This window comes from Rhinopithecus roxellana, chromosome 1, assembly GCF_007565055.1.
Source record: "Rhinopithecus roxellana isolate Shanxi Qingling chromosome 1, ASM756505v1, whole genome shotgun sequence".
Lineage (NCBI taxonomy): Eukaryota > Metazoa > Chordata > Mammalia > Primates > Cercopithecidae > Rhinopithecus > Rhinopithecus roxellana.
Genome location: NC_044549.1, coordinates 165,819,273 through 165,832,741, shown reverse-complemented (window position 1 = coordinate 165,832,741; position 13,469 = coordinate 165,819,273). Strand labels below are relative to the sequence as shown.

The 13,469-nt window shown below is 39.4% G+C and overlaps 1 protein-coding gene across 5 annotated transcripts in view; it reads right to left on the bottom strand.

The window, feature by feature from the left end:
- SLC4A7 (solute carrier family 4 member 7) overlaps positions 1-13,469 on the bottom strand; it is a 109,982-nt gene that overhangs the window by 81,236 nt on the left and 15,277 nt on the right. The window contains exon 1 of one of the 5 annotated variants that reach the window (XM_030933073.1): positions 3,855-3,873. The exons of the other annotated variants lie outside the window; for them this stretch is intronic. The gene's annotated coding sequence lies outside the window, so the exon portion shown is untranslated. Of the gene's footprint in view, positions 1-3,854; positions 3,874-13,469 lie in introns of those variants that run through there. 5 annotated transcript variants of the gene reach the window in all.

The following is a 13,469-nucleotide window of genomic DNA, read 5'->3' as shown; positions in this document are numbered from 1 at the left end:
AGCCTGGCCAATGTGGCACCCTACTAAAACCGAAAAAATTAGCCAGGCGTGGTGGCAGGCGCCTGTAACCCCAGCTACTCAGGAGGCTGAGGCAGGAGAATCACTTGAACCCAGGAGGCAGAAGTTGCAGTCAGCCAAGACCACTTCACTGCATTCCAGCCTGGGAGACAAAGCAAGACTCCATCTCAAGAAAGAAAAAAAAAATTTTTTTTAATAAAAAACAAGACAGACAAATTAATCAAGTCTCTTTACAGCATTCACTTCCTCAGCAACAAGGAAAAGCCAAAGTAGGAAACCAAACCAAACCCCAAAAGTGCAAGAATGAATAATAATTTCCATCCATCAACCAAGTCATATTCTAAAATCTTTAGCTACATGTTCCAATGACTTCATGTCATTTAGTCTCTGAACATGCACAGGTACAAGAGATAAGCTCTCCTAAGTAAAAAGGCACAGAAGTTGTATCCTGAGAGGTAGCATACTGCCTATTCTAAAAGGGATTAACTGCTCCCATTCCAAACTTTCATTTAGGTTGCACAATTGCCAGGATATGAAGCAAAACAATTAACTCTCACCTTCAAATAACAACAAAAAGGACTCAAAAACAGCTTAAGTTATATAATCTCACAATACTTATAAATATTTTACTATACTTATTTAAAATACACATACCCTTTGACCTCTAAATATCTATCATAGATAAATGCTCCCACATGTACCAAACACGACATGTTTTAAAAAAAAAAAAAAAAAGAGCACATCATCTCATGGTCTACACAGGCTGCTACCACTACATACTGTCTGTGAAGTCTTGGGCAAGAGAAAGTTCAACTTCTCTGGACTTTTCATTTTCATTGAGGCATTGTTTCCAGTATTTAAAAAAATTAAACAAAAATGTGTGCCAATAGTAAGGACACAATCTCAAGCCAAGGAGTGCTAGGAAACAGTTTGAGAAACCAGATCCAAAAAAAAATGGAAGTAGATCTGTACGTCCTGGTAAGAAAAAGTCTCAAAGATATTCGTTTAGTGCAAAAGCACATTGTAGTGAATAAGATCAAGTTTATGTTAAAAATATTTACAAGACTAAACCAAAATTTTATTTCCATAGACATGTTTTCATATGTATTTATTTGTAGTAAGTAAAAAGCAGCAGAAAAGGCTTGATGGGATCCATACCAAATTCTTGACTCCTCGTTTCTGGAAAGGGAACTGGATTTGAATGGAAGCCAAGTTAGAATATTAATTTATTGTTATCGTTTCGGTTTTCAATAAGAATGTTTTCATGTGTAACTTGCATAACTAAATTTTTTTTTTTTTTTTTGGAGACAGAGTCTCACTCTGTCGCCCACGCTGGAGGGCAGCCTTTGGGAGGCCGAAGCAGGCAGATCCCTTGAGGTCAGGAGTTCAAGACCAGCCCCGCCAACATGGCGAAACCCTGTCTCTACTAAAAACACAAAAATTAGCTGAATGCAGTAGAGCATGCCTTTAATTGCAGTTACTTGGCTTGAACCCAGGTAGTGGAGGTTGCAGTGAGCGCACAGAGTGCCACTGCACTCTAGCCTGGGCAACAGAACGAGACCTTGTCTCTAAAAAAACAAAAACACAAAACCTAGTTCATAAATTTAAAAACCCAGCATCAACACATTATAAAATCAAAATTCAATTCAACATGCAAACTCCAGCAAAATCAAATCTAGTTTTGTTAGAAACAGATTTATGCCTTCATAAGATATTTTACTAATTCCTCTCATAGTTATTTATTTGCCTGAAAAAGCAAAATCCACAATTTATATTTTTGTTAGTCAATCAAAAACAACACTTAACATGCCAAAGGCAAAGTATTAGGGAAAAAAGATGTTAAAAGATTCCTTTAAAATATACTGTAAATCTAGTCTGATATCCTTTTGATACCCTGAGGTTTACAAAAATCCATTAAAACAGCCATCAGTGATCCCCGTCACAAATTAATTTTTCCATTATATAAGACATATGACTATAGTATAAAGTAATGCCTCCCATAAATTATGATTAACCATATGGAGTAATTTCATAGTTATCAAACACTTTAGCTTCAAAACACACTTAACCATTAAGATAAAGTGATTTCTTTCCTAATATTTTAACCAAATAATTTTTAAAGACTCATTCAAGTAATATTAACTAACCAAAGAGTTAGTTTTATAGAAGAATAAAGATGCTACAAATATTTTTAACTTTACACAAGGAATTACTCTTCAACAGATGACTTCCACACCCAAGGACACAGAGGATGATACTATTCTAAGCCAGTGCTAATAAGCCTGACATTTCTTTAAGCTTCACTATTAAACTCTGATTCAAATTTGTTTGTAAATAAAAGACAAGATCATAATTAGGTACATACAGGTAACTTCTTCTCCAGTCGAAATCTTTCCATAGTAATATAGAAATGCCTTGTTTCTGATGATGTAATGCAGTAAGTCCCTTGAAGATTCCAGGGACAGTGAGCACATATCTGATTTAGGTCACTGTGCTTTGCAGAGATGAACTCTTCTAAGTTACTTTTATGGTACAGCCAATCACCGTGTTCTAAGTTACCTAATCTTCCAAGCTAATAACTACAACTTACACAGGGTCACAGCATAACAGATTTGGAAAGTAATATATACATTTAGTTATAAGTAAAAATACCAAGAGGAATGCAGCAATCCGTTTTCAACTAAAACCTTTCTGCAATGTTATACATGAGTGTATACTCTAAGAATATATGTGGATGGACGTGTGAGAGTATGGTTTATAATTACCATTTTAACCAAAAACCAAAGTATTAATATGGACAATAGCTAGAAAAAACAAAAAAAGTAGCACCCCTCTAACTACTGGACTTGGGATTCCCTACATTCTTAAAAATTCCTGAAGACCTCAAAGGGCCTTTGTTTATACAAGTTACCACATCAGGATTAAAACAGAAAACTTCAAAGTACTTATTCAGAATTACTTAAACCATAATAAAGCCATTACACGTTAATATACATAACATCGTAATGAAAATAACTTTTCAAAAACAAGACAAAACTTAAGAGGAATACCTCTGTTTTACATTTTTACAAATCTCTTCAATAATCTAACTTAACAGAAGACAACTGGATTCTCATATCTACTTCTACAGTCAATCTGATGTGATCTGCCCTTGGTTAAAGCACATTTAAAAATCCAGATTCACACAGATATTCTGCTGGAAAGGGGAGGCATATTTCAATATTCTCTTAAGGTAGTTAAGGACATCCTTCTTTGATACTTCATCAAACTCAACAAGTATACTGTTTCTTAAAAGTTAGTTCCAACGTAGAATCTGAAACCATTCCAAATGAACATTTTATACATTGTTACATCAAAATTCATTTGCCTACTATGCACTTTGAATGGATCTCTCACTTGTTTGGAATGTATGTGTTCACTGGGTATTACGGCTTTTCCAAATGTCACATTTCATTAAACAATATCGAAATTTTTTTTAAATCACACTTGTTAATAATATCACCAACAATCTCTTAAGTCTAAGTATTCAGAAACTGTCAAAGTCAGCTTAGCAGATGCAAGTTTTCCAAAATTCTAACTTTTGCCTGAAAGCTGGAATTATTATCATGGGTAAAAATACTATCAGTTGGTTTTTTTTTTTTTTTTTTTTTTTTTGAGACGGAGTCTCGCTCTGTCGCCCAGGCTGGAGTGCAGTGGCGCCATCTCAGCTCACTGCAAGCTCCGCCTCCTGGGTTCACGCCATTCTCCTGCCTCAGCCTCCCGAGCAGCTGGGACTACAGGCGCCCGCCACCTCGCCCGGCTAGTTTTTTGTATTTTTAGTAGAGACGGGGTTTCACCTTGTTAGCCAGGATGGTCTCGATCTTCTGACCTCGTGATCCACCCGTCTCAGCCTCCCAAAGTGCTGGGATTACAGGCCTGAGCCACCGCGCCCGGCCCAGTTGTTTTTTTTGAAGTTACAGCTTCACTTCATTCATTTTTGACAAAATACCTGTCAAATGCCCACATATGATTAACCATAGTCTGTCAGTTTTTCTTTCAGGTAAAAACAGTGTTCTATGAAAATAACAGCTAGATGAGTTCACAATTCAGGCAATTAACCAGTGATTTTTCTCCAAACAATCATTCTATTTGGAACGCGGCAGAAATGTTTTTACGAATGCTTATTTTGTCATTCAGAATATTAAAGCAATACACAAAGGCAAAAATTTAATAAGATAATTAGTTTTTACTGCTTCATCAAAGTGCTCTTTGTATATATAGATTTGCTTCTTGGTACCGTCAATTCTATAAGGTAGCAAAATAGATATTTAATATTTTCTATAAAAATATCTATATTCCACAGCTAAGTCTTACTACCCAGCTCATCCTGGAGAATTCACTGATGACGTGCACTAAATAAGTAACACAATAAGAAATTATTCTTTCACAACTTTACATAGTGAGACTGACTGTAGGTAACAGGTAATAGACATGTCATCCACTTCAAATACAACTAAGGCTTCTAAACTTCTCCAAGAATAGAAATCCCAGTAACATCAACAGCTACATAACATATATAATTAATTACATATTTGAAATCTTCACCCTTGTTACGTGTGATATATACTTGGCAAATAAACATAAATCTGAAGAATCAAATACAAGAGTAAGACATGTATCAGTCAATGACTTTAAATTCTCAATACATTAAGCCCCAAAGAATATCTGAAAACAATCAGGTTAAAAACCAGTTTCTGGCTGGGCAAGGTGGCTCATGCCTGTAATCCTAGGACTCTGGGAGGCCGAGGCAGGCAGATCACCTGAGGTCAGGAGTTCAAGACCAGCCTGGCCAACGTGGTGAAACCCCGCACCTGTACTAAAAATACAAAAATTAGCCAGGCATGGTGGTGCCCGCCTGTAATCCCAGCTACTCTGGAGGCTGAGGAAAGAGAATTGCTGGAACCCAGGAGGTGGAGGGTGCAGTGAGCTGAGATCATGCCACTGCACCGCACTCCAACCTGGCAACAGAGTGAGATTCCATCTTAAAAAAAAAAAATTCCAAAATGACCTCTTGAAATATACTTCCTGTGGAAAAGCTTGGCCCTCCCCACCAGTACTTAAGAGATTAACCACCTAGTCAAGTACACGTCTGCGTCTGCCCCATTCCTCTCTTCCCCCACTGGATTATAAAAACCATAAGCATAGGGATTTGAGTGGGAGGAAGGGAAGGTTAAGCAACCTCAGAGGGAAAAGAAGAAGAAACTAGGTGCGCGTACAGACTTTTTGATTTCCCAAATACAAAATATTATACACCAAAATACGGAAGAAACACTTCTCCAACATTTCCCACTGTAAGTAACACTATCATGGACACTACTAAACCAATATTCCAATAAAATTTTAAAAATCAAGGTTTATAGGTGAAATAGGTAAATTAGTTTTAGTTTAATACATTATTTGATAAAATAAAAATATAAAGTAACTCAACAAATAAACGAAACTAACCAATAGGCTTTCGTTTGGCTAATTCTTTAAAGATTAATTTTCAGTATAATTTTATTTAATAGGAGGCATACACAGATATCTCATTTGATCCCTTAGTCTCTTCATTCCATTTTCAGCCTTCTAACATTTTTATGCAAATGGAAATATATATGTTCTTACAAAAAAGACAGCATTCATACACATTTACTGTTTGTTTTTTCACTTAAACTACATTTTTAAGTAATTTATCAAATTAATCTGTAAATGGTAGAAAAATCCAAGGTTACAAAAGTGCCCCCAAATAAGCAAGCATTCCTCCCATTCACATTCTGTTGTGTCTTGAACTGTTTTTAGTTGCTACAGTTGCCATCGTAACTTTAAATAATTTATTTCACATCTTGGTTCATCAATTTTAAACAGTATCTGTTCCACAATAAGAAAAGTAAGAATATTCTCTAACACAACCCATATCCTTTCATTTACAATCTCTCTTCCACACCTGTTTTATTTATTTATATATACACACACACACACACACGTGTGTGTGTGTGTGTGTGTGTATTTTTTTTTGAGACAGGGTCTTGCTCTGTCGCCCAGGCTGGCTGCGGTGGCACAATCTTGGCTCACTGCAACGTACGCCTCCCAAGTTCAAGCGATTCTCACGTCTCAGCCTCCCTAGCAGCTGGGATTATAGGCGTCCGCCACCACGCCCGGCTAATTTTTCTATTTTAAGTACAGACCAGGCCTCTCCACGGTGGCTAGGCTGGTCCCAAACTCCTGGCCTTGAGAGACAGCCACCCGCCTAGGCCTCACAAAGTGCTGGGATTATAGGCATGAGCCACTGCACCCGGCCTATATTTTTTTGTATCAAGAATCATAAGATTTACATTCTATTCAATATTTATGATAAAGCCTTCTAAGCTGTGTCCTCTGGTTAATTCTAAAACTGAAAACTCATATTAAAAAGCATATGAAGTACTAGAATTATTTAAATACGTATTGTCTAGTGCAGAACCAAGAATGAAAATTGGACCATCTGAATCAATGTCACGAAATCCCTACTGCTCACAAGAGACTATTTCAAACATTAAAATAAAGTAGATCCCTCTATTAATTTATTATCAAGAGTGTTTTCCCCTCATTTGTCTGAGTGATGTTCAGCTCATATTATTCCTTTCTCATTTTCATTTAAGGTCTTGAGAAATATGCTTCACAATGAATATATGGGTGATAAAGAAAATCTTTTCATGTTCAAAAATAATTTTACTCGATACGTATTTTGGATAGATACCTTCTCTCAGGTAATGCACCATGGCCTTCAAGAATCTAGTGCTGTTGACTAGAAGCCTAATATCCATCAGGTTTTTGTTTCTTTGTTTTTCCGCTTCTGGCTCAATAATTTCATGAAGATGTGTCTAGATGTGTGTCTTTTATTATTCCTTCAAGACTCCCAGTAGACCTTTACAACATGACTCACATATAATGAAAATAAAACGAACCTGTCCAAAAGTAATAAAATTATAACCAGATACCAAGAGCAAATATATTAAAGTGTAAAATACTAAAGATTTCACTTGTTACGTAAGCTGTAGGATTCCACTGTTTATAGGAAAATCCATCAATTTGAATGTGGAGCTAATGTAATGAAAACAGAACAAAAAAACAAAATTATCTTTATTTGCAGATGATGTGACTGTGTACCTAGAATGACAGATTCAACCAATTAGCACAAAAAAAAATTCATTTGGCCAGGCATGGTGGCTCATGCCTGTAACCCCAGCTACTTGAGAGACTGGCAGGGAATACTGCTTGAACCCAGGAGGCGGAGATTGCAGTGAGCCGAGACCACGCCACTGCACTCCAGCCTGGTTGACAAAGCGAGACTCTATCTCAAAAAAAAACAAAAACAAAAACAAAAACCAACAACAACAACAAAATAGATTCATTTGAAGGCAGCCAATTACAAGATAAATTAAAACCAAAAGCTTTTCTTTAAGCAGTAACAGGCCAGGAATGGTGATAATCCTGCAATTTTGGTAGACCAATGCTGGAGGATCGCTTGAGGATGGGATTTTGAGACCAGTCTAGGCAACACAGAAAGACCTCATTTACAAAAAAAACAAACAAACAAACAAAAAAAAACAAAACAAACCAATAAAAGATGAATAGATAAGGAAAAAAGGTATACAAAAATGGACTAAGAATATGAACCATGGCTGGGCACAGTGGCTCACATCGTAATCCCAATACTTTGGGAGGCCGAGGCAGGCAGATCACTTGAGGTCAGAAGTTCGAGACCAGCCTGGCCAACATGGTGAAACACCATCTCCATCAAAAAAAAAAAAAAATTAGCCAGGCGTTGTGGCATGCTCCTGTAGTCCTGGCTACACAAGAGGCTGCGGTGGGAGGATCATTTGAACCTGGGAGGCAGAGACTGTAGTGACCCAAGATTGTACCACTGCACTCCAGCCTGGGAAACAGAGTGCGATTCTATCTGGAAAAAAAAAAAAAAAAAGAAGGTCGGGCGCAGTGGCTCAAACCTGTAATCCCAGCACTTTGGGAGGCCGAGACGGGCGGATCATGAGGTCAGGAGATTGAGACCATCCTGGCTAACACAGTGAAACCCCGTCTCTACTAAAAAATAAAAAAAAAAAACTAGCCGGGCGAAGTGGCAGGCGCCTGTAGTCCCAGCTACTGGGGAGGCTGAGGCGGGAGAATGGCCTGAGCTTGCAGTGAGCTGAGATGTCACCACTGCACTCCAGCCTGGGCGACAGAGCGAGACTCTGTCTCAAAAAAAAAAAAAAAAAAAGAGTATGAACGAAGTAATTCCCTTATGTAAAAATACCAATGGCCAACAACTAAAGGGACACTCTCACTAGATGTTTAACAAATGGAATTTAAGACCCATTAGATTAGGAAAACAAATTTTTGTAATGGACCATACATGAGATTTAATTTTTTATTTCCATAAGTTTTTTAAATTCACATTTAAAACTAGTAAACATAAGGAGACAGAGACACTCTTGTACTTCCTACTTGGGAATGTAAATTACCCAAAACTTTGGAGAGTAAGCTAGCAAGAATTCATTTACAAATTTTTCAGCGTACATTTGGTGCAGCAATATTACTTCTGGGTATCTACTCAACAGAAACAAAATCAACAAAATATAAAGTCAAGAATGTTTGGGGTTTTTTAAGAAGACACGTTCGCAGGTACTGGGGAGCTCTGGTCAACCAACTCCTGCTCCTGACTCACATTATGTTCTTGAGTCATTGATGTTTGGTGTCACTGAGGAACAAGTTGGTCAGGAAGCAATACCATAGCCATGCTTCTCAAGATACTGGAAAGAACCAGAGGTGGCGATTCGACAAATCAGAATTATGCTAAGCAGTCGCAACGTAAAATCCCTGAAGATGTGTGCTGGCTGGAACAGAGGCGCAAAGGAAAAGAATCTTAAAAGGACCAGTTCAGATGCCTAAGACTTTGAGAATCACTACAAGAAAAATGGTGAAGGTACTAAAACATGGGATCGCGTCCACATGAGAATCTACAAGCAACTCACAGACTTGGAGAGTCCTTCCAAGACTGTTAAATAGATTATTTCCATCACTATTGCACTAGGAATTGAGGCCGAAGTTACCACTGCAGATGCTTAACTATCTAATAAACTGATTACGAGTTGGGTTTTAAAAATGTTTACTGTTCAAACTGGCAAAAACAAAGAATCTGAAAGCAAAAAGACAGAGGAATGGCTCATTACCATGGAATATTATAACTACACTATGAATAATGAGTTACAATTACAAAGTCCCATGCAATAGATGTCGGTAAAATATTTAAAAAAAAAAAAAAAAAAAAAGCAGGGCCCGTGCCCAGTGGCTCATGCCTGTAATCTTAGCACTTTGGGAGGCGAGGCGGAGGCGGAGGCGGAGGTGGGCGGATCACCTGAGGTTAGGAGTAGAGACCAGCCTGGCCAAGATGGCGAAACCCCGTCTCTACTAAAAATAGAAAAATTAGGGCCGGGCGCACTGGCTCACGCCTGTAATCCCAGCACTTTGGGAGGCCGAGGCGGGCGGATCACGAGATCAGGAGATCCAGACCATCCTAGCTAACACCATGAAACCCCGTCTCTACTAAAAATACGAAAAATAAATTAGCCAGGCGTGGTGGCGGGCGCCTGTAGCCCAGCTACTCAGGAGGCTAGGGCAGGAAAATGGCTTGAACCCAGGAGGCGGAGCTTGCAGTGAGCTGAGATGGCGCCGCTGCACTCCAGCCTCGGTGACAGAGCGAGACTCCCGTCTCTTAAAAAAAAAAAATACAGAAATTAGCCGGGCGTGGTGGCAGTTGCAGTGAGCCGAGATCGTACCACTGCACTCCAGCCTGGGCAACAAGAGTGAAACTCCACCTTAACAAAAAGAAAAACAAAAAAAGCAAGTAAGCAAGCCCAATGTGGTGGCTAATATACGTAATCCTAGTGAGACAGCCAAATCAAAATGGCTCCCAAGAAAATATACGGGTTGCCTGCGCACTGGGAGGCTGAGGATGGGGTGGAGCCGCGAAAGTTCGCGCCATTTTCAGGGGGGAAGAGCCTGACCCCTCTCCTCCTGTTCCCATTTGCAGCGGGGGAAAAGCCTGACTCCTCCCGTTCCGGGATAGTAACCTGGAATTCAATTGGTGAGCTGGACAGCCTGTTAGCAGGACTCCATCTCACTTTGCTGTGTTCTTTTCGTCTGTTAAGTTCATAACCCCTCACCTTTCAAAATGTCTGCCTGCCTAATCTTTCCCTGTCCTATCTACAACACCAGCACTTTGGGAGGCCAAGGCGGGCTGATTGCTTGAGCTCAGGGGTTTGAGAGCCAGCCTGGGCAACATAGTGAAACCCTAGTCTCTACCAAAAATACGAAAATTAACCAGGCGTGGCTGATATCCCAGCTACTTGGAAGGCGGAGACACGAGAATCGCTTGAACCCAGGAAGCGGAAGCTAGTGAGTAGAGATTGTGCCACTGCACTCCAGCCTGGGAGCAAGACTCCCTCTCAAAAAAAAAAAAGAAAACATGCTGTAAAGCCGGGCGCGGCGGCTCAAGCCTGTAATCCCAGCACTTTGGGAGGCCGAGACGGGCGGATCACGAGGTCAGGAGATCGAGACCATCCTGGCTAACATGGTGAAACACCGTCTCTACCAAAAAATACAAAAAACTAGCCGGGCGACGAGGCGGGCGCCTGTAGTCCCAGCTACTTGGGAGGCTGCGGCAGGAGAATGGCGTAAACCCGGGAGGCGGAGCTTGCAGTGAGCTGAGAGTGCAGCTCACTGCACTCCAGCCTGGGCGGCAGAGCGAGACTGCTCTCAAAAAAACAAGAAAGAAAACATGCTGTAGTTTTTTAATATCATATTTTCATGTTTTCGTAAGGATAAAACCCATTTGTGAGTTTGTGTTTATTTGAACACAAAATATAGAAAGATACATAAGTTAGTCTGTTTCAACAAATGTTTTTCTTAAGATATTAAAGATCTAATTCAATATAACATTTAATATAAAAGATAACTGATAATTCATTACGGGTGAAATAGTGACATTTTAGTCCGTTCTTCAAAACTACAATCAAGGCAGGGGGCGGTAGCTCACACCAGTAATCCCAGCATTTTGCAATGCCAAGGCAGAGGTCAGGAGTTCAAGACCAGCCTGGCAAACATGGCAAACCCCTATCTCCACTAAAAATACAAAAATTAGCCAGGTGTGGTGGCGGGCACCTATAATCCCAGCTACTCAGGAAGGTGGGTGAGGCAGGAGAATTGCTTGAACCTGGGAGGCAGAGGTTGCAGTGAGGCGAGATCGCACCACTGCACTCCAGCCTGCGCAACAGAGCGGGACTCTGTCTCAAAAAAAAAAAAAAAAAAAAAAGCCAGCCAGTCCGGCGCGGTGGCTAATGTCTGTAATCCTAGTGAGACAGTCAAGTAAAAAGAGCTCCCAAAATAATCTACGAGGACTGGGAGGATGGGGGATGGAGTGGAACCGCGAAAAGTTCGCGCCATTTGAAGTGGTGGAAAAACCTGGCCCCTCCTATTCCGGGATAGCAACCTGAAATCCAATTGGTGAGATGAACAGCCTCTTAGCCAGGATTCCATTTCACTTTGCTGTGTGGTTCTTTCTTTTTCGCCCAATAAATTCGTAACCCCTCACCTTTCAAGGTATCTGTGTGCCTAATCTTTCCAGGCCGTGTGACAAAAACCTGGTTTTTTCTACAATACCAGCACTTTGGGAGGCCAAGGCGGGCGGATTGCTTGAACTCAGGGGTTTGAGACCAGGCAGGACAACATGGCGGAACGCTGGTCTCTACCAAAAACACTAAAATTATCCAGGCGTGCCTGTAATCCCGGCCACCCAGGAGGCTGAGCCACGAGAATAGCTTGAACCCAGGAGGTGGAGTTTACAGTGAATCGAGATGGCGCCACTGCACTCCAAGCCCGGGCAACAGAGCAAGACTCTGTCTCAAAAAAAAATAGTAATAATAAAAAACAAACCTACAATCAATTCTTGTTTTAAGTAGATACAACTTCAATAAAAAAGCAAGTAACATTTTTGAAAAAACATTTCACAAGGTCAGCTACCTACAGAAGATGGTTCAAAATTTTCCTAACCATTTTCCCATTTTCCAAAAACTGATAGGCACAGTAAATAAATTAATTAAAATACTAACATTTTTACTGCTTTACAGTCATTAAATTATATAATCAAATTAACTGATTTTTTGAAATCTTAAATTCAAGAAAAAGAAATACTACATAGCTTAAATTTCTAATTGTGAATTTCAATCGGCCAAAGGGCGGGGGGAAACCAAGAAATTTTAAATTAGGTAGAAAACTGTACAGGAATTAAAGTGATTAAGAAAGCATATGTGGTATACATTTAAGTTCCTTCACAGATGGGAAATTACTTTTTCTGTATAGGAATGTAATACAGGAATGTAATTAGATGAAATGATACTGCTGACAAAGCAGGGGCCCATGTTTCTCTTTATATGACAGAAAAGGGGGGGTACATTAAGGTGCACAATTTTAATTATGAGAAGATATGTTTAAATTCTTTAAAATTTTTACTTTCTTGGACGGGTGCGGTGGTTCACGCCTGCAATCCTAGCACTTTGGGAGGCTGAGGCAGGTGGATCACCTGCGGTCAGCAGTTCGAGACCAGCCTGGCCAATATGACAAAGCCCTGTCTCTATAAAAAAATACCAAAATTAGCCATCTCCATAAAAAAAGTACCAAAATTAGCCCAGCATGGTGGTGTGCGCCTGTAGTCCCAGCTACTAGGGAGGCAGAGACAGGAGAATTGCTTGAACCCGGGAGGCAGCGGTTACAGTGAGCCAAGATCACGCCATTGCATTCCAGCCTGGGCAAAAGAGCAAGACTCCGTTTCAAGGAAAAAAAAAAAAACAAAATTGTTTTATTTTCTTTATATTTTCCTAAACTCTTTAGAAATAAAAATTTGGGAAGAATAATCTCCATTAATAATGGATGGGTAAGGAAGTTCGTTTTATTTAGTATTCCACAGTCATACACTGTGGTTGTTACTAGCTTTTATAATAGTCTTACACTAAACAATTTTAGGAGCAAGTATTATTCTCCCAAATATGTGAAAGAAACTTGAGACTCAGAAAAGTTAAATAATTTTCTCAAGGTCCCATTGCTTCAGCTTGGATAAGATATAATTTAAAATCATGTCCCACCTCCAGGGACAATGCACTTTTCACTGGGCCACTTACAAACATTATTTTTAATTCTCACAAAAACTCCTTATGGTAACACAGCTGATCATTATTCAAATCAGGGGTATCTGATTTCAAAGAGCCCAAGTTCATTCCACTAGGCCACATACCTTCCCCTATATTAAACTACATATAATTTTACTCATATGCCTTATTTATGGAATTGTAAGTAAAACATAATTAAATCAATCACAAAAATTTTCACTTCATTATTTTAAAACA